At 39.1% G+C, this 22,091-nt stretch overlaps 1 protein-coding gene across 1 annotated transcript in view; it reads right to left on the bottom strand.

The window, feature by feature from the left end:
* The window catches only part of KCNN2 (potassium calcium-activated channel subfamily N member 2), a 486,321-nt gene that overhangs the window by 423,945 nt on the left and 40,285 nt on the right, over window positions 1–22,091 (bottom strand). Inside the window, exon 4 of the mRNA XM_046000439.1 lies at window positions 2,033–2,099. The gene's annotated coding sequence lies outside the window, so the exon portion shown is untranslated. The remainder of the gene's footprint in view (window positions 1–2,032; window positions 2,100–22,091) is intronic.

The raw sequence follows: 22,091 nt of genomic DNA, 5'->3' as shown, positions 1-22,091 counted from the left end.
TTTTGCATGGAGATGCCCAGTTTGTCCTTTTCTCATTGTGTATTTTTTCCTGCTTTGTTGAAGGTTAACTGGCCACATAGTTGTGGGTTTATTTCTGGTTTGTCTATTCTGCTCTACCAATCTATGTGTCTGTTTTTGTGCCAATACCACACTATCTTGATTACTTCAGCTTTGTAATAGAGCTTGAAGTTTGGAACTGTGATGTTTCCAGTCAATTCTTTATTTTACATTTTCAGCTATATCCCTAGAACTTTTAACAGTGCCTGGCACAGACTGGGGACTGGATAAGCATTTGTTAAGTGAGCTAATGAGTTCTACCAATGTAGTCCAAGGCAACAAAATGAATCTGCATTCATTTAACTTTTCACATACAGAACCATCCTCCTGCATATCTACTTCTAATCTCAACAATTAATACAGAAACTAGAAGAATAAAGATATTTATCCAAGCTTTGGAAAAGGGGCTTTTGGGCTAGCTGTGATTCTCACAGCTTTTTTTGTCCACAGTACCTTTTATTTTTTCTTTTTTATATAATTTATTATGTTATGTTAGTCACCATACAGTCTATCATTAGTTTCTGATGCAGTGTTCCATGATTCAGTGTTTGCGTATAACACCATGCAATCCATGCCCTCCTTAATGTCCATCACCAGGCTGACCCATCCTCCCATCCCCTTCCCCTCTGAAACCTTCAGTCTGTTTCCTGGAGTCCACAGTCTGTCATGATTCATCTCCTCCTCTGACTTCCCCTCTTCGTTTTTCCCTTCCTTCCCCTCACGTCCCCACACTAACTGTGTAATTGCAACTGCTCCTTTCATTGGTGATTTTAACTTGGATGATGAGGTTATGGCCTGACTTCATTAATATTCTCGCATATGTGAATAATTGTTATATGAAAGATTCCAGACATCTGCCAATAATTCTGATTTCAGAATGGTCTCAGTGTGTTGTCAGAAAGAACTTGACTTGACAAAAGAACTTCAGAATGATTAGACTGAAAATCTCCCTAATACGGGTAATAAAATAGTCCTATTTAGAGATCTTTTAAGGTGAGAAAGCAAAACTTTTTTCAAGTTTTAAAAAATCTTTTAAGCAATTAGTGAAATTAGTTAAATTAGTTAAAAAGAGAAGTATCATACAATCTAGTAATTCCACTACTGGGTATTTACCCAAAGAAAACAAAAACTCTAATTTGAAAAGATATATGCACCCCTCTGTTTATAGCAGGATTATTTACAAGAGCCAAGATATGGAAGCAACCCCAGTGCCTATCGATAGATAAATGGATAAAGAAAATGGGGGAAATATTACTCAGCCATTAAAAAGAGTGAGATCTTGCTATTTGCCACAACATGGATGGACCTAGAGGGTATTATGCCAAGTGAAATAAGTCAGAGAAAGACGAATACTATATGAGTTCACTTGTATGTGAAATTTAAAAAACAAAACAAAGCAGAAACAGACCCATAAACACAAAGAACAAACAGGTAGGGTTGCCGGAGAGGAGGATGGTAGAGTTAGGCAAAATGGGTGAAGGGGAGTGGGAGATGCAGGCTTCCAGTTATAGAATGAGTAAGTCACAACGATGAAAGGTCTGGCATAGAGAATATAGTTAATGACGACTGAGCACAGCATAACATATATGGACTTGTGGAATCCCTCCGTTGTACACCTGAAATCGATGTAACATTGTATGTCAACCATACATCAATAAAAAATGTAAAATCATAAAAAATAAAATAAGACAAAATATGTGCCAAGAAGAGCTGCTTCCCATGGTTTCAAAAGGTTCCTCTATGCTCTCTGAATCCTGATTCCCTTTCCATCCTTGGTATGCCCCTATCCGAATTTCATGTCAAAACATAAAACAAAACAAAACAAAAAAAAAAACATAAAACAATTGAGACTAAAGCTAACCAACTCATCTCTGCCTTTCAAGTTTCCAGGTGCAAAAAAATGACTCACCAGGAGGAATTATTTTCTCTGAACTGAGGGGTTGGCGAGAAATACCCTTACCCTGGGCAGACCTACCGATTTTGAAGTAATAGGCCTCACTTCCATGTGTTGTTCATCTTTACAGAAGTTATTTTAATTCAGCCTGAAAAATAAAACACAATGTAGACATTTCCTTTTTCTCCACCCATGAGCTTATTTAAATTTTCATTTTTTAAACTGGGCTCATAATATAAAAAATCCTCTTTACACCTACAGTCCTTTGGGAGAGCTTTACTCAGTTTATATACTTAAGAGATTATCCCCAGAGAAATGTTTCGGGCCCAAAGTCACTACAAAAAATTGGCGGACAAAAAAATCAAATTAGATCAGTTGCGTTTTTGCCAAAGCCCCTGGAACTCAGTCTGTTTTTGAAGATTTTATTTATTTATTAGAGAGAGAGAGAGACTACAAGCAGGGGGAGCGGCTGGCAGAGAAAGAGAGAGAGAGGGAGAAGCAGACTCCCCGCTGAGCAGGGAGCCAGATGTGGGGCTCGATCCCAAGACCCCAGGATCATGGTCTCAGCCAAAGGCAGCCACTAACCAACTGAGACACCCAAGTGCCATGACCCAGAAGACTTGTTAAAGCATAGGTGGCATTCGGGTCCTTTTATTTCTTTTTGTTATTCCCCTTTACTTCTCATTCTATGCCTTTCTTTGGGTGATGATATCCAAGCACTATCAGAATGACCATTGGCTCATCCTTTTAGCCTGTGTTCTAGAACTATCTGGCAATGCTCACCTGACATTCTCCTTGAATATTTCCAATACCTCTTGAAATGCACAAATCTAAATTTTAACTCCTGACCTACTCTTAAATTCTCTTTCCCCAAAACATGTGTCTCCCCCAGGCTTATCCGTTTCAGGGACTTGAACTTCCATCCATCCAGCTGTGCAAGCCAGAAGGTGCTGCCTGCCTCAGGCCTGCTGACTTATACTTCCAAAAGTATCATTAAAATTTACTTTCTATATTTCCAGGAGCACCACCCTAGTCCAGACGATATTACCTTTTACAGCAATATCCATCCTCCTGCTCTCCCTGAACCTTCTCATGCTCACTCTTCAAACCATTCTAGACTGCGTAGGCAAAATGGTCTTTTTTAATATATATATAAAGATTTACTTATTTGAGAGAGAGAGAGTGAGAGAGGAGGGGTGGGGAGTGGTGGGGAGGGTCAGAGAGAAGAGGAGAAGCAGACACCCTGCTGAGCAGGGAGCCTGACACGGGTCTCAATCCCAGGACCCTGAGATCATGACCTGAGCTAAAGGCAGCTGTATAATCAAATGAGCCACCCAGGTACCCCCGAAGTGGTCTTTTAATTTCAAGTATGTCCCTTTCATCCCAATGATGTTTTAGGAGAAACAATGAACTCCTCAACCCAGAAGAAAATGGTGCTCATGACCATGGCCATTCTTCTGTAAGGACCCATGCCTAGGAAGTCATGTCTTCCATTTTCTGTACCCTAACTCGAGCCCAATATTCACAAGTGTGGGTGAGTAACTGGTATGTCTGACCCTTCACTAGACCAATCTTGAAGGCAGAATATGCATTTTTTCCTCACAGTTTTATTCCAGCACTAATACGGTTCAGAGCACCATAGGTGTGCCCCAATGGTTCAGAGGGACAGATGACCTTTCCTTGAAGGACCAGTAACTAGCCATAGGTAGGATCCAGAAAGGGAGAGATATAGAATATCACTTTCCTATGTAACTTCTTCTTCCTCTCCTGGGATATTTGAAATTCTAATCCTCAGACAGGAGCCCTCTTTTGTCAGTATTGGAAAGGAAGCTTAAAATAAAAATGCCCTTGGGAGCTGAAGGGAAATGTGTTTCATGGGGGCCTGGAGTTAGTTTTCCAAAGAGAGGGGGAAAAAAGGCTGGCTGGACAGGAAGCCACTTCTTTCCCATGTTCCCAGAGGCCTTGGAGGAGTCACCCAAAAAAGATCCTACAACGTTTTCTGTTGCGAGGGCCCCCTCTCCTCAGAGCTGCAGGTTTCACTCCATTTCGGTCCCTAGCTTCCTTCCTGTCCAAATGCAAGAGAAACGCAAGTTCAGAACCTTAATTGCTCTGGGATTCACCTGACCAGGTCATGACCTTGCACTTGAGGCCTGAGATCTGTTTCTTGGTCCAAGACCTCTCTTACAATTTTTGCCCCAGTTCTAATTATGTGTGCACAGTGGCTACTCCTTAGATCTATGTTTTTATTGCGTGATCCTGTCGTGTATCGGCTCCTTGCTTGTGTTCTTGCAAGTTCCTCCTGGAAACTGAAGGGATGCTAGAGATCCCCCAATGCCTCGATAGACACCTGCCCCCTACTGACAGGCCCCAGCTGGTGAACATCTGCTTCTTTGGCCTGGATTCTCTATCTTCGTCCTCTGTTCCTACTGGGGCATAAAAGAGACCCTTTTTGGACACCCTGGATGGTTTTCAGTTGATTGTCTGTTATTCAAACCCTTCTACCTAAGAGTCTTTGCTCTACATGCATGTGCAAGTCTAATCACAAACCCTGGTTCCTCCCTATTTGCCCCACCCCCTTGCATTCCTTTGCTCATATGCTCTGGGGCCATTAGGGCCCTCTGGCTGAGACAGAAAAGCTGTGCATGCCTGGAGAAGGGATATAATCATTTCTGAAACTAGTTGTGCGGAAAGACTCTAGGATGGCCCCAATGATCCCCATGCCCGGATATTCATATCCTTGTGCAATACCCGCCTCTGTTTCCCGGAGTGTTGGTAGGGCCCTGTGATTCGTGGCTAGGCAAAAGGATAAGACCAAGCTAATGAGATGTCACTTCCTTGATTCTGTTACCTAAGCTTATAACACTTCCTGCTAGAAGAGTTTCTCCATTGACTCTCTCCATTCCTGGCTTTGATTAATTTAGCTTTCTTCTAGAGTGGCCACCATGATGAAAAGAGTGCAGCCTTCAGCCAAGGAGGTAAAGCCCTCAGTCCAAGAGCCCACAAGGAATGGAATCCTGCCAGCAACCACATGACCTATAAAACAGAGCCATCCCAGCCCGATAATGGCAGGGATCACATGAGACCCCCACCTAACTAACACCTTGACTGAGCCCAGTGAGAGACCCTCAGAGCTCATCCATCCCCAGATTCTCAACCCACAGAAAGTGAGATAATAAACATGAGTTGTGTGAAGGTGCTCAGTTTATGGCAATAGGCTATGAAACAAAATGACTGATATACTGGTTATTAAAATTACATTTTAGCTGGTGAGCTTAAAGGTCAAACTCGTTCCCACTACACAGCAGACAACTGGCATACTTACCTGGGTAAAAGCCTAGGATAATAGGAAAAAAACAAATTGTCATCCGGAAATCAGGAATATTCTGATTTTTAACTATCTGTGAACCCCTGAGCAAATGCTTAGCCCACCCTATTGGGGCCTCTGTTTCCATATTAATAAACATTAATAAATATTAAGAGATACAAACTGGTGGCCTATGGAATTCATACAGTCACCAAATTCACTGTTTGTCCCCCTGAGTTGGACTGAGGGTGTTTGTTTGTTTTAACTAATCACCAAAATTTAAAAATTGGGGTATCTCACATTAAAAAAACAAATTAGGATTTTTAGTTCTTCTTGGGAAAGAAAAAAAAAAAAACCTACAAAATCCTGCCTTGCTAGGCATCTCTTATTTGTAGGTCAATGTCTACAGCCTATTTCTGGGGCACTCACTCTCCAGTTCAGCGTTCTTTCCACCAATCTTGAATCCTGAGACTAATGGTTGCTTCTCATTATTACATATGCACAGCATTTTCTAAATAGCACTAAAACACGAAATATTTCAAATGCAAATACATCTTTCAAAAGTGGGACCATAAAAAGCTGGATGCAAAGGAAAGCAGGACAATCCCTAATCCATTTGTGTTTGGCTCTTGGAGACATTTGTTATAATTCTCAGATTAAACAAGTATCTACAGGACATATATGCAGAAAATGCAAAATACTGAGGAGAGAAAACAAAGCCAAAGCAAAATAAACAGAGAACTATTTCATGTTCATGCTGGAAGCCTTGGTATCATTAAGATATTAATTCTTCCAGGGATGCCTGGGTGGCTCAGTCAGTTAAGTGTCTGCTTTCAGCTTGGGTCATGATCCCAGAGTCCTGGCATCAAGCTCTACCTTGGGCTTCCTGCTCAGCAGAGAGCCTGCTTCTCCCTCTGCCTGCTGCACTCTCAGTCTCTCTTTCTCTCTCTCTTTGACAAATAAATAAAATCTTAAAAGAAAGATATTAATTCCTCCAAAATTGATCAATAGATTTGACAGAATACCAGTTGAAACCACAGCAAGCTATTTTGTAGCTGTCAACAAATTGATTTTAGAATTTATGTGGAAAGGCAAAGACCTAGACTTTCCAATAGAACACTGAAGAACAAAGTTGGATGACTACTATTACCTTATTTGAAATTCCACTATAAAGCTACAGTGGTCGAGACAGCATGGTATAGACCAATACAGACCAATACAGACCAACAGCACAAAATAAAGAGCCCAGAAAGAGACACATACAAATGTCAACTTGCTTCTTGACAAAGGCACAAAGGCAATCCAGTGGAGAAAGGATCGTATTTCCAACAGATGGTGTTGAAATACTCGAACTCAAAAGACTGAACTTAAGCACTTTCCCCTGTACATAAAAATTAACTCCAAATGAGTCACAGACATAAATATAAAAAGCAAAAACATCAAACTTACATAAAAAACATGGAAGAATATCTACATGATATTGGATTTGGTGATTAGATGCGACACCAAAACTTTAATCCAAAAAGAAAAGAGCTGCTCTTCATTTCTATTAAAATTAAAAGCCTCAGCTCTGAAAAAAAACAGTATAAAGAGAATGAAGGGATAAGCCACAGGCTGAGATAAAATATTTGCAAAAGACCTATCTGATAAAGGATCTGTATCCAAAATACACAAAGACTCTTAAAACTCAACCATGAGAAAACAAACAACCCAGCTGAAAATAGAAAAATAAATGGAGAGCTCAATGAAGAAGATATTCAGAAGATAAAGGTGCATGAAAAAAGCCGTTAGGGCATTTGTCATTAGGATATGTGCAAACGAAAACAAGATGCAACTACCTATTAAAATGTTTAAAGCCCAAATGCTGATAATACTAAATGCTGGCAACAAGAAGTGTTTGCAGAGTAGTGGGAATTCTCTCCTTCATCGCTGGCAGGAACACAAAATGGTACAACCACAATGGAAGACAGTTTGGCAGTTTCTTTCAAAGGCAAACATAGTCTTACCATATGATCCAGCAACACACTCCTAAATATTTATCCAATTGATTTGAAAACTTGTGCCACACAACATTTGCATGCATATGTTCACAGAAACTGTATTCATAATTATGCAAAATTGGAAGCAAATAAAATGTTCTTCAGCAGGTGAATATTTAAGTTGTGATATATCCATGTCATGGTTTACTATTCACTGACACACAATACTGAATGACACATAAAAAGTAGATACCAAGTGGTGCCTGGGTAGCTCAGCTGCTTAAGCATACCACTCTTGATTTTGGCTCAGGTCATGATCTCAGTGTTGGGAGATCAAGCCCTGCATCAGGCTCTGCACTCAGCATGGAGTTCTGCTTGGGTTTCACTCTCTGTCCCTCCCCCTGTTCACATTGTTTCTCTAAAATAAATAAATAAAATCTGTTAAAAAAAAAATAAAAGGGGAGAAGGATACCAAGCCACTCAAAAACATGGGTGATTCTTTTTTTAAGATTTTTTTTTTTAGTAATTTCTACACCCAACACGGGGCTTGAACTTATAACCCTGAGACCAAGAGTCACATGCTCTACCAACTGAGCCAGCCAGGTGCCCCCAAAAAATGGATGATTCTTAAATGCATATTGATGAGAAATAAGCCTTAAGAGGCTACAAACTGTAAAATTTCATTTTTATGACATTATCACAAACACAAAAGTATGAGTCAGTAAACACATCAATGATCACTGGAGATCTGAGGAAGGGTATAAATGAAGCATAAGAGATTTTTTTTAGTGTGGTAAACTATTCTGTATCATATCATAATGATGTGTACTTATCATTATGCATTTGTCAAAACCCATAGAACTTTCGAGGAGAAAGTCAATTTTAAGGTATGCAAACTTTAAAAACTTCTCTAGGTATTCAGGGAATCCCAGAATGGAATCCAGATTTTGATAAAAGATTCTGTTTTACAAAGGTGTCAAACTGAGGAGGTTAGGGAAGAAAGCAAAGATGTAAGTAGTAACTTTGGAAGTGAGTGGAGGTTGCAAGACTAAAGGCAAAAGGTATTACATACCAACACTGTCCCCTAGTCTAGTGATAGAGAGAAACAATGCTGAAACCACTATTTGTACATCCTGGAATCCAAAAAATTGCATAAATGTATGGCAGGTGGCGGGAAGCAGGCTTCCCAATGCTAGAGTGGGAGGTTACAGAAAAGCCAGGAACAGTCCACATGGTAGTGGATTAGAGCTGGATACATCTGTAGGAACACACATTTAGCTAAATATGGATATAGATGGATATCTAGATCTAGATCTGTATATATGTAGGGGTTCAGAAACATATATTTTCTTGCTTGATCAACTAAGGAAATGTGGAACCAATGACACCCCCAGAGCCACAATTTAACTAAATCCCAGATCTTAGTTTCCAATTACACTCTCCAATAAAGGGAACCAGGGCTCCATGGAACAATGGCGGACTCAAGAGGAAGAGCCAGAAACATACCAGATGAGCCTGTAGCATCTTACAGTGCAGAGAGTAAGGAATAAAGAATGCCAAAAGAGTAAGAGTAAAGAGTAAGGAATAAAGAATGCCAAAAAAATAATTAACAAAAGCAACAAAGAACAGCACATGACTGAAGTATGTCAAAAGAACACAGGAGACAACTGAAGAAGTGCCCAATGTCTTAAGGTAAAATAAAACAAGCCAAAAATAAATAAATAATAATCAACTAAGCACCTGTGCAGAAAATTCCAAATAATTTATGTAGACACTCTGCCCTTAAGGAAGGGGAGCATGAGTTTATGCTCCTTGAAGTGCGGATTGCACATGGTAACTTTCTTCTAATGAGTATGGTAAGGAATAAAGAGTAACATTACAGTGGAGAAACCTGCCAAAGTCCCTCAAGCCAGGTTCTCAGGGCTAACATTACCATACTAAGTCATGTTAATAGTCTGTGCCTTCGGTATATCATCAGAATGGCCCTTTACCTCTCTGGTCTTTCTCCCAAAGCCTATCACTGCAGTCTACCTTATGAAGAAATGGAACCCAATATTACTAGTGCAAATGAAAACTAGAAGCATATAGACTTTATGACTCTAACCAGCTAAACTTAAGAAGACTGACAACACCAAATACTGATGAGAATGGAAACAAAGACACTTCCCTACTCTACTGATGGGGCTATAAAATATATAAAAGACCTTGGAAAACTATGAGGTCATTTCTCTAACTTTAAATGTGCACCTACTTTGTGATCCATTATTTCCACTCCTGTTTACTCAACAGTAATGAACACCTATGTCCACAAAATGACATCGTCAAGATTTAAGATTGCATATGACTACATGATAAGACTGCTTTAAATTTAGACACACCAGCTGAAAACAACCCAACTGTCAACTGATAGAATTGATCAATGCTCAGGGCAGGAGCAAGATGGCAGAGTAGTAGGACACTGAGATATCATCAGGTTGCTGGAGTTCAGCTAGAAAGTTATCAAACCATTCTGAACACCTACAAACTCAACAGGAGATTGAAGGGAAGAAGAACAGTAAGAAGAACAGTAAGTCTAGGAACAGAAAAGCAACAACTTTTGGGAAGGTAGGACATGCGGAGAAATGAATCCGAAGGGACGGGAAGACAGACTGCGAGGGGAGTGGCCAGCTCCCGGCCAGCGGTGGAGCAGCAGAGCACAAAATCAGAACTCCAGATTTAAAGTGAGGTGGTGGAAAACCACTTACTACGCTATTGGACATCAAAAGAAAGATGGGGTGGTAATCCTTAGATCAGACAAATTAGATTTCAAGCCAAAGACTATATTAAGAGATGAGGAAGGACACTATATCATACTTAAAGTGTCTGTCCAACAAGAAGATCTAACAATTTTAAATATCTATGCCCCTAACATGGGATCAGCCAATTCTATAAACCAATTAATTAAAAAAAATCAAAGAAACACAAAGGCAATAATACAATAATAGTAGGGGACTTTAACATCACCCTCACTGAAATAGACAGATCATCTAAGCAAAACATCAAAGAAATAAAGGCTTTAAATGAAACACTGGACCCAATAGACATCACAGATATATTCAGGACATTGCATCCCAAAGCAATAGAATACACATTCTTCTCTACTGCACATAGAACATTCTCCAGAACAGATCACATCCTGAGTCACAAATCAGGTCTCAACAGGTTCAAAAGATGGGGATCACTCCCTGCATATTTCAGACCACAATGCTCTGAAGCTAGAACTCAACCACAAGAGGACAGTTGGAAAGAACCCACATACACGGAGGCCACAGAGCATCCTACTAAAGAATGAAGGGGTCAACCAGGAAATTAAAGAATTGAAAAAATTCATGGAAACAAATGAAAATGAAAACACAACTGTTAAAATCTCTGGGACACAGCAAAGGCGGTCCTGAGAGGAAAGTATATAGTGATACAAGCCTTTCTCAAGAAACAAGAAAGGTCTCAAGTACACAACCTAACCCTATACCTAAAGGAGCTGGAGAAAGAACAAGAAAGAAGCCCTAAACTCAGCAGGAGAAGAGAAATCATAAAGATCACAGCAGAAATCAATGAAATAGAAACCAAAAAAACAATAGAAAAAAATCAACAAAACTAGGAGCTGGTTCTTTGAAAGAATTAATAAGATTGATAAACCCTTGGCCAGACTTTTCAAAAAGAAAAGAGAAAGGACCCAAATTAATAAATTGTGAATGAAAGAGGAGAGATCACAACTAACACAAAAGAACTACAGACAATAATAAGAACATATTATAAGCAACTATATACCAGCAAATTTGACAATCTGGAAGAAATGGATGCATTCCTAGAGACATGTAAACTACCACAACATAACCAGGAAAAAACAGAAAAGCTGAACAGACCCATAACCAATAAGGAGATTGAAGTGGTCATCAAAAATCTCCTGCAAACAAGAGCCCAGGGCCAGATGGTTTCCCAGGGGAATTCTACCAAACATTTAAAGAAGCATTAATACCTATTCTCCTAAAACTGTTCCAAAAAAATAGAAATGGAAGGAAAACTTCCAAACTCATTTTATGAGACCAGCATTACCTTGATCCCAAAACCAGACAAAGACCTCATCAAAAAAGAGAATTACAGACCAATATCCTTGATGAACATGGATGCAAAAATTCTCACCAAAACACTAGCCAATAGGATCCAACAGTCCATTAAAAGGATTATTCACCACAACCAAGTGGGATTTATTCCTGGACTACAAAGTTGATTCAACATCTGCAAATCAACCAATGTGACACAATACATCAATAAAAGAACAAGAACCATATGATACTCTCAATAGATGCTGAAAAAGCATTTGACAAAGTACAGTATCCTTTCTTGATCAAAACTCTTCATGGTGTACGTACAGAGGGTACATACCTCAATATCATAAAAGCCATCTATGGAAAACCAAAGCGAGTATCATTCGCAATGTGGAAAAACTGAAAGCTTTCTTCCTAGGGTCAGGAACATGGCAGGGTTATCCACTATCACCACTGCTATTCAACATAGTACTAGAAGGAAGTCCTAAGCTTGGCAATCAGACAACTAAAGAAATAAAGGAAATAAAAGACATCTGAATCAGCAAAGCAGAAGTCAAACTCTTACACTTTGCAGGTGAAAAACCCAAATGAAGACTCCCAAACTGCTAGAACTCATACAGGAATTCAGTGAAGTATCAGGATATAAAATCAGTGCACAGAAATCAGTTGAATTTCTATACACGAATGGTAAAACAGAAGAAAGAGAAATTAAGTAGTTAATCCCATTTACAATTGCACCCAAAACCATAAGATACCTAGGAGTAAAACTAATCAAAGAGGCAAAGAATCTGTACTTAGAAAACTAAAACGTACTCATGAAAGAAATTGAGGAGGACACAAAGAAATGGAAAAATGTTCTATGCTCACAGATTGGAAGAACAAATACTGTGAAAATGTCTATGCTACCTAAAGCAATATACACATTTAATGCAATCCCTATCAAAATACCATCAACTTTTTTCAACGAAATGTAACAAATAATCCTAGACTATATATGGAACCAGAAAAGACCCCAAATAGCCAGAGGAATGTTGAAAAAGAAAACCAGAGTTGGCAGCATCACAATTCCAGACTTCAAGCTCTATTACAAACCTGTAATCATCGGGGTGCCTGGGTGGCTCAGCAGGTTAAAGCCTCTACTTTCAGCTCAGGTCATGATCCCAGGGTCCTGGGATCGAGCCCCGCATCAGGCTCTCTGCTTAGCTGGGAGCCTGCTTCCTCCTCTCTCTCTGCCTGATTCTCTGCCTACTTGTAATCTCTATCTGTCAAATAAATAAATCTTTAAAAAAACAAAACAAAACAACAACAATAACAAAAAAACCCTGTAATCAAGACAGCATGATACTGCCACGAAAACAGACACATAGATCAATGGAACAGAATAGAAAGCCCAGAAATGGATCCTCAGCTTTATGGTCAACTAATCTTCAACAAAGCAGGAAAAAATATCCAATGAAAAAAAGACAGTCTCACAACAAATGGTGTTGGGAAAAATTGGACAGCCACATGCAGAAGAATGAAACTGGACCATTTCCTTATACCACCCACAAAAATATCCTCAAAATGGACAAAAGACCTCAATGTGAGACAGGAATCTATCAAAATCCTTGAGGAGAACACAGGCAGCAACCTCTTTGACCTCAGCCACATCAACTTCCTAGAAACATCACCAAAGGCAAGGGAAGGAAGAGCAAAAATGAACTATTGGGACTTCATCAAGATCAAAAGCTTTTGCACAGCCAAGGAAACAGTCAACAAAACCAAAAGACAACTGACACAATGGGAGAAGATATTCACAAATGACATCAAATAAAGGACTAGTATCCAAAATCTATGAAGAACTTACCAAACTCAACACCCAAAGAATCCAATCAAGAAATGGGCAGAGGACATGAACAGATATTTCTGCAAAGAAGACATCCAAATGGCCAACAGACACATGAAAAAGTGCTCAACATCACTTGGCACCAGGGAAATACAAATCAAAACCACAGTGAGTTACCACCTCACATCAGTCAGAATGGCTAAAATTAACAAGTCAGGAAATGACAGATGTTGGCGAGGATGCAGAGAAAGGGGAACCCTCCTACACTGTTGGTGGAAATGCAAGCTGGTACAGCCACTCTGGAAAACAGTATGGAGGTTCCTCAGAGAGTTGAAAATAGAGCTACCCTATCACTGAGTAATTGCACTACTGAGTATTTACCCTAAAGATACAAATGTAGTGATCCAAAGGGGCACGTGCACCCAAATGTTTATAGCAGCAATGTCCACAATAGCCAAACTAGGGTACGAACCTAGATGTCCATCAACAGACAAATGGATAAAGAAGAGGTGATACACACACACACACACACACACACACACACACACAGGAATACTATGCAGCCATCAAAAAGATGAAACCTTGGGGTGCCTGGGTGGTTCAGTGGGTTAAAACCTCTGCCTTCGGCTCAGGTCATGATCCCAGGGTCCTGGGATCGAGCCCCACATCGGGCTCTCTGCTCAGCAGGGAGCCTGCTTCCTCCTCTCTCTGACTGCCTCTCTGCCTACTTGCGATCTCTGTCTATCAAATAAATAAATAAAAATCATTAAAAAAAAGATGAAACCTTGCCATTTGCAATGATGTGGATGGAACTAGAGGGTATTATGCTGAGTGAAATAAGTTAATCAGAGAAAGACAATTAGGTGATCTCTCTGATATGAGGAATTTGAGAGGCAGGGCAGGGGATCATGGGGGGTAGTGAGGGAAAAAAATGAAGTAAGATGGGATCAAGAGGGAAACAAACCATAAGAGACTCTTAATCTCAGGAAACAAACTGAGGGTTGCTGGGGGGTGGGATGAGAGGGATGGGGTGGCTGGGTGATGGACATTGGGGAGGGTATGTGCTATGGTGAGTGCTATGAACTGTATAAGACTGATGAATCATAGACCTTTACCCCCGAAGCAAATAATACATTATATGTTAATTTGAAAATAGAACTGATCAATGTTGACCTATTCATTCGATAGCATATTACTCAAAAAATCAGAAGAATAAACTGACACATACAAGGACTTGGATCAACCTGAGAACCATTATGCTGAGTCCAAAAAACCAGAATCCTACTCCAAAACATACAATTTTTCTTTTTTGGTGAAGTTCAACAGAAGGAAAAGCGAATCTGTGAAAGAAGTAAAAATGTGGAGATTGATGGAAGACAGAGCACAAGGGATTTTTTTTTTTTTTTTAGTGTAGACTTAAAATAGCTTCAAATTTTGAATCCTAACCATCAGATCATTGATGTTCTAAAGTAAGGAACCCAAATACCATGGTTTTTAAGACTCTTATTGAAAGGTATAAAGCCAACTACTTCAGGGGCACCTGGGTGGCTCAGTTGTTAAGCATTTGCCTTCAGCTTAGGTCATGATCCTGGGGTCCTGGGATCAAGTCCCACATCGGGCTCCCTGCTCGGCAGGAATCCTGTGCCTCCCTCTCCCACTCTCCCTGCTTGTGTTTCCTCTCTTGCTGTGTCTCTCTGTCAAATAAATAAACAAAATCTTAATTTAAAAAAGTCAATTACTTTCAACATAAATTTCTTAAACGTGCATTGATAAAACAATGTGTCAGCCTTGACCTTGGAAATGGATTCTCTTTCTGATTTTTTTCTATAGATTCTCAACTTCTGTGTCTATATGTGTATATCAAGTGATCATTTATTTTTCTTCTACTCTGGATTCTACTACCTGCCTGCCATTTTCCAAGCTGTCTTTCTATCATATAAATTTGGTCTTATAAGGCTAGCTGTGTAAATGAGATGCCTTCTAAAACCCCCAGTTATAATTCTGGCAAAACTACAAGTTGTTCAGGGATATAGAGAAAGATCGCCTAGGCTCTGCCAGGTGAAAATGGGAGACACTATTACTCTCATCAACTCTACTTTTCCTTCATAGAACTGCCACTCTTTCACTGATGAAGAAGCATCAGTGTTTAACTACATGGTACTGACATTAGGGGATAATAAAGTTTAGAGCAAAATAGAAAGAAATAGCAACCTTTAAAATGACAGCAAAATAATTTTTAATCAATAATTTAATAATTTTTAATCATCGATAGTTTTTAGATCATTGAATCGAAAATATCTGTGATGGGGCGCCTGGGTGGCTCAGTGGGTTAAAGCCTCTGCCTTCGGCTCAGGTCATGATCCCAGGGTCCTGGGATCAAGCCCCACATTGGGCTCTTTGCTCTGCGGGGAGCCTGCTTCCCCCTCTCTCTCTGCCTGCTTCTCTGCCTACTTGGGATCTCTATCAAATAAATAAATAAAATCTTAAAAAAAAATATCTGTGATGCTTATTAAAAGTTTGAAGGCTGGCTGCCTGGGTGGCAGATTCCTAAAGACTGCCAATATCCTCGCCCTTTTTCCTTAACTCTCTGGAAGTCTGTTGGCAACCATACTTCCAGATTCATTCCTCTCCTTGATCCTCAAAGATTCGTATTATCACAATAGGGACACAGAGGCCTGCACTCATGAAAGGAGGTGCTTCTGCTAGCTACTACCCTAATTTATTATGGCTTTTCTTCTCCTTCTGAATTTGAAGAGACATTCACTTTTTTTTACCTTTGCAATTTAAATTCAATTAGCCAAGATATAGCACATCATTCATTTTTGAAATGAATCAATGATTCATTCATTCAGTAAAACGCCAAGTGCTCATCACATCCCACGCCCTCCTTAATGCCCATCACCCAGTTACCCCATCCTCCCCGTCCCAACAACCCTCAGTTTGTTTCTAGGAGTCAAGAAGTTTGTCTCTGTCTTTGATTTCTTCCCATTCAATTTCCCCACACACACACCCCTACTGTCCTCTGCCCTATTCCTCATATTCCATAATTGAATGAAACCATATTATAATTGTTTTTCTCTGACTTATTTCACTCAGCATAATCTATTCCTGTCCACAAATATGGAAGATATTCAGCCTGTCTGATGGTTGAGTAATATTCCATTGTATATAGAATGGATGAAGACGTGGCTCATTCACAAGTAATTTTAAAATAACATGTCTAGGGGCACCTGGGAGGCTCAGTCAGTTAAGCATCTGCCTCCAGCTCAGATCATGATCTCAGGGTCCCGGGACTGAGCCCCTGATGGGCTCAGCAGGGAGCCTGCTTTTCCCTCTCCCTCTGCTCCCTCTGCTCCTCTCCCTGCTCATGCTCTCTCTCACTCTCTAATAAAAAATTTTTAATAAAAAAAAAAACATGCCTACAATTTTAAATAAAATTTGCCAATTTTATTAAAATATTATTTTATGATATAAAATTATTTATTATATATATTTATTAAAATACAGAAAATTATAAAAAGAAAGCACCATGGCCCATAATCATTACAGATCATTATCCTGTTATCAGAGAACTCTTGTTGACTTTTTCAAAAAAATAAAATGGGATGAATGCACACGTTTTAGTTTAGAAAACTAAAACAGTACAAGAAAGTATAAAATTAAGACTCTTCCCAGCCCTTTCTCTACAAAGTTAGCTATGGTTAACAGACTCACAAAATTTCAGATTTTGTATATAACCTTTATGTTTACACAAAATGTGTAATTACTGTATATCCTGTACATATATTGTATATGTATAATGTATATCCTTTTTCTTTATACAAAAATTATCATATTATGTATAGTCTTGGTTTTTTCCCTTTTCTTTACATTTCTTTTCAATGTTCTAGAATTCATTGTTTATGCAGCACACCCAGTGCTCCATGCAATACGTGCCCTCCTTAATACCCACCACCAGGCTCACCCATCCCCTCACCCTCTCCCCTCAAAAACCCTCAGTTTGTTTCTCAGAGTCCACAGTCTCTGTATATTCTTATTTAAAACATAGGACCAGTTCCCTTGTAAGGACATAGCGGTGTTGTAGGGTAGAAATAGAGAGAGCATCAATTTTGTAAGGATTACAAATTAATAAGGAATTAATAATTAAGAATCATTAATAATTAAGAATCATTAATACTTTAAAATTTTAGAGAATTTCCTGTGCAACTCAATGTGAAGAAATCAAAAAATTAAGTATAACTGATTAATTTCTGGAAAAAAAATTATTTGGAATTAAAGAGAACTGACCTAGAAGTTTGCCTAGACAATTTTTTTCTCTTTTTATTTGTTTTAAGATGTTAATTAGTTATTTGAGAGAGAGAGAGAGAGAGAGCACAAGCTGGCAGAGGGGAAGAGGGAGAGAAAGGAGCAGGGAGCCCAATGCAGGACTCGATCCCAGGAACCCACGATTGTGACCTGAGCACAAGGTAGATGCTTAACTGACTGAACCACCCAGGTGCCCTGGATAAATTGTTCCTGATGCTCAAGGAAGAAATTATTCTCATGTCATGAAATAATTTTCATGCTGTGCAAATTTGCAAGTCACAGAAAAATAGACAAATTATGAAGCAAACATAGCTCACATATTGAAAAAAGAAAATACTGAGACCAAATAGATTTTATTCGATTAAGGACAGGATGCCTTAACAGGACACCCATTTTTACCACTTATCATAAAAACACCATATAGTAACACCTACAACGCAGGAATCAGGACCTTTGGAGTTCCTTACCACTGTAAACTCAGTACCAAGCACAGGTCTCTGGGACAAAATAAAATTTTAAGAAGCATTTCTTAAGTTAATGATGAAATCAATTAATAAGTCAATAAGAAAAATCAAAAAAGAAAAGCCTTGAGCAATTGTAAATGTCCAAAGTTACCTAAAGAGATTCAACACCCATCCCTGGAGAAAATTTCTCATACTGTGAATACTAAGACTTCTCCGATATAAAAAAGAACACCTAAGCCAAGTCACCACAAACATCGTGCTGAATAAATTATGGGACATAGTCTTCTAATTCAAAGTCAACGGTGGCCATAATTTTGAAAAAAAAAAAAATTTGTGAATTTAGGCCAAGAAACAAGAGCTGTAATATGAATAAGGAAAAATTACCACTTGCGGGCTACTTACTTGTTGACCCAGAAAATCCAAGAGAATTAAGTTTTTTTTTTTTAAAAATCAACTAAAAAGAATTGGCAGGTAGGGTCAGGCATTAAATGTAGAAATTAGATGTTGGGTACATGGCTGTTCAGTGAAAAATGCTTTCAACTTGCTGTTTTGCTTCAAATTTTTCAGAGTAAAATGTTGGAAAGATGAGAATAAAATAATAATAAAATATGAGGAAGATATTTCAATAGCACGGTCAGTTAAACAAACAGAAGTTGAATAACTACACTAAGACCACGGTAACAACCTCGGAGGAACAACAGATGAACCATCATAGCTGACTGACGGAAACAGTATATAGGATACACGGCATCGTCAAGTGTAGAATATACCTGAGAAGAACTACAGAATATAGACCATCTTAGAATAACTAAACTAAATAACCAAATAACTAAACTAAAATAAACTAAAAAAGGATAATGTGGATGAGAATTACAGGTTCTGTTTTAAACTAACACAGACAAAGAAATTAAACATATATTTGCCAAGGAAAAGCAGCTGAGGAATTGAGGACTGACTTAGACATTCATGAACTTCCTTCAGGGCTAACGTGAATTCCTGAAAATGGCATAAACCCAATAAAAGCAGAAAGCAAATATGATAATCCATTAGCAACAAATTACCCTAGTATTCTGACAGCAAAAAAATTATGTGAAATGTATTTGATTTCTTAAAATAAAATTACAAGATTATTTGATTAAACAAAAGCATTATTACTTAAATGTTGCTATAAATGGAAATACAATGTATCTTCAGGTTTTAAGGCTCTCTTAAGATTGACTTGTCATTTCGGCAATTCAATTTTGACTCGCAGATGACTTGTATCAACTGTGGACAGGAAGAACAGTGGAAGCAAACAGACCCAGCAAATAGGGTGCTGACCAAGAAGGTGCTATGTTTTTGCTCTTAGTCTCTTTGCTTTTGCTTTTAGCTTTTGAATATGCAGGTACCTCACATCCGGATCAACATCTTTCTGTAATAACTCTTTAGGTTTCAGTTATTTGTCTCGGAGACCTCAAGACCTCTACAACCAAAACATCAGTGAAAACACACTGCAAACAATGAGCATGGGCAGGTTCTGTGGGTGGGCAAAGATGGGCAGGACACAGTTGCCCCAGTCGGCCACTGACAAACTCTAGTAGCATGTTTCCCAGACAAGATCACTGCACTTGGGATGAATGAATCTACTGCAATTTAACCTGCTCATGAAGGAATCAGAGGAGGCGATGGAGAAGGTGACACAGGACAAGTCACCTTACCTCTTGCAGCCTCTGGCTTTTTGTAGCATTTCTTTGTCCGTGCAACAGGACCATTTTCACTCCCTGAGCGCAGTCCTCTGCCTCACCGGCCAGTGCTTTCCATCATGCTATGAGCAGTTCCTCCTTCCTCCCGTGCCCCTTTCTGTGCTCTCCCCAGCCTCTTCTCCATTCAGCCCTCAGCAAAGATGTAACTCATTTCTCTGGGCGTCTCCCCTCATCCCCTAGTTCTGAAGTAAGTGCCTCTCCTAGGAGCTTGCATAGAAACCGGTCCTGTTGCTTTTTTTATCACTTGTATGTATCACATGGGTCTATTTTCCTCTCTAGACTGACTAGCTTTCAAGGTCTGGGGCTGCTTTGTCTTCTTCACTGTTATCTCCAGGAACTAGGGTGATGCGACAAATATGATTTACAAACCCTAGCGGGTGCCATTGCCACAAACCACTAGGTCAATGGCACCCCCTAGAGCTGAGTAGTCTACACCTGGCACCAGGTCTAAGTCAGTCCTGTCAAGTACTTAATAACTGTATCATGAATAGAATATTAAACCAAATATTCCCTGATCTTTCCTATGGCTAAAATTCTGTGACTATTCACAAATCTATAAAACCAACCCCAGTTGGGTATAAATTATAAAACCTGCCCAATTACATAAAATTTACTCATGTATCATATAATACTCAGTGCCTAATTTGAAAGGATATACGCACCCCGATGTTTACTGCAGCATTATTTATAATAGGCAAGACAAGGAAGCAAGCGAAATGCCCAGAGATGAATGGATAAAGAAAATGCAGTGTGTCTATGTGTGTGTGTGTACACACACACACACATATACACACATATATAAAAATACATATAATGAAATATTACTCAACCATAAAAAAGAATGACATCTTGTCATTTGTAACAGCCTGGATGGATCTAGAGACTATAATCTAAATGCAGTAAGTCAGAAAGAGAAAGACAACTAGTATCATTTTACTTACATGTGGAATTTAAGAACAAATGAACAAAAGGAAAAAGAGGCAAATTTTAAAAAACCATACTCTTAAACACAGAAAAAAATTTGGCGGCTCCCAAAGAGGAGGGGTTGGGGGATGGGCAAAAACAGATGATAGGGATTAAGAGTACACTCTTGTAGGGGCCCCTGGCTGGCTCAGTAGGTTGGGCATCTGTGTTCGGCTCAAGTCCTGATTCCAGCGTCCTGGGATCAAGCCCGGTGTTGGGCTCCCTCTCCCTCTGCCCCTCCCTGTGCTTGTTCTCTCTCTCTCTCCCTCTCAAATAAATAAAATCTTTTTTAAAAAAGTATACTTATGTGATGAGCACTGGAACATGTGTAGAACTGAGGAATTATATTGTACACTTGAAACTAATATAACACACGGTTAATTACACCTCAAAAAAAGGAGAAAAATTCAGTTTAGAATTTACAGGCCTACTCAGTTTTATACAATCATATGAAATAACGGTTATAGCAATAGTAATAGTGAAGTGTTTACGGAAGCACTTAATAGAAGTAAATACATATGCTTATGTATGTGAAAATAGTACAAATAGTTTTTAAAAATCTGTAAGATGGATATATTTAAAATTATATAAACACATAAAATCATGTATCGCTGGGGCCTTATCGTTTTTTTTTAATTAAATGTTTATTTGTTATTGTTGCTATTCTCTTGATGTTCATCATATTCTCTTGATGTTCATCCAAATTTGACCAGTGGGAGTCCTTTCCTGAACCTTGTTGCCTTCTCCATCTTCTTACTGTCTGATAGAGCACAGCCCTTTAAGTCTAATTTATACCTTTCCCTGACTTTCTGTAAGAAACCCTAGTCTCTTCTGTTTAGAAACCAAGGCCTGGAATGTAGGTATCCCACTGATACTTGGACACTGGGGACTCTTTAGTTCTAGACCTATTGGGTGTATAGAACACACACACATACACAATATACATACATCCCTACATAGACAATATATTCATACTGACACATCCAAGGCAAGAATTCCCTCTCTCCTTTTTCATTCCGTATATTTATTTTCCCACCTCCACAAGTGAACACTGGCTTCCAAGAGCAATATATGCACTTCTTTGATTAATCCACTAATACATAAAATTTGTCAATACTATACCCATAGCACTTAAACTTAACAAATTAATCTTTCTTTGGAATTCATTTTGCTCTAGAATATATCCCACTAAGGGTGCCTGGGTGGCTTGGTCCATTAAGCCTCTGCCTTAGCTCAGGTAATGAACATGGGGTCCTGGGATGGAGCCCCACATGGGACTCCCTGCTCAGGATGGGAGCCTGCTTCTCCCTCTCCCTCTGCTCTTCCCCTCAAATGGTTCTCTTTCTCTCTCTCTCTCTCAAATAAAAAAACCTTAAAAATTAAAAAAAAAAAAAAGAGAGAGAGAGAGAGAGGGGCACCTGGGTGTCTCAGTGGGTTAAAGCCTCTGCCTTCAGCTCAGGTCATGATCCCAGG

The sequence above is a fragment of the Meles meles genome, chromosome 3, assembly GCF_922984935.1.
Source record: "Meles meles chromosome 3, mMelMel3.1 paternal haplotype, whole genome shotgun sequence".
Classification (NCBI taxonomy): domain Eukaryota; kingdom Metazoa; phylum Chordata; class Mammalia; order Carnivora; family Mustelidae; genus Meles; species Meles meles.
This window is presented reverse-complemented; position numbering and strand designations above follow the sequence as displayed.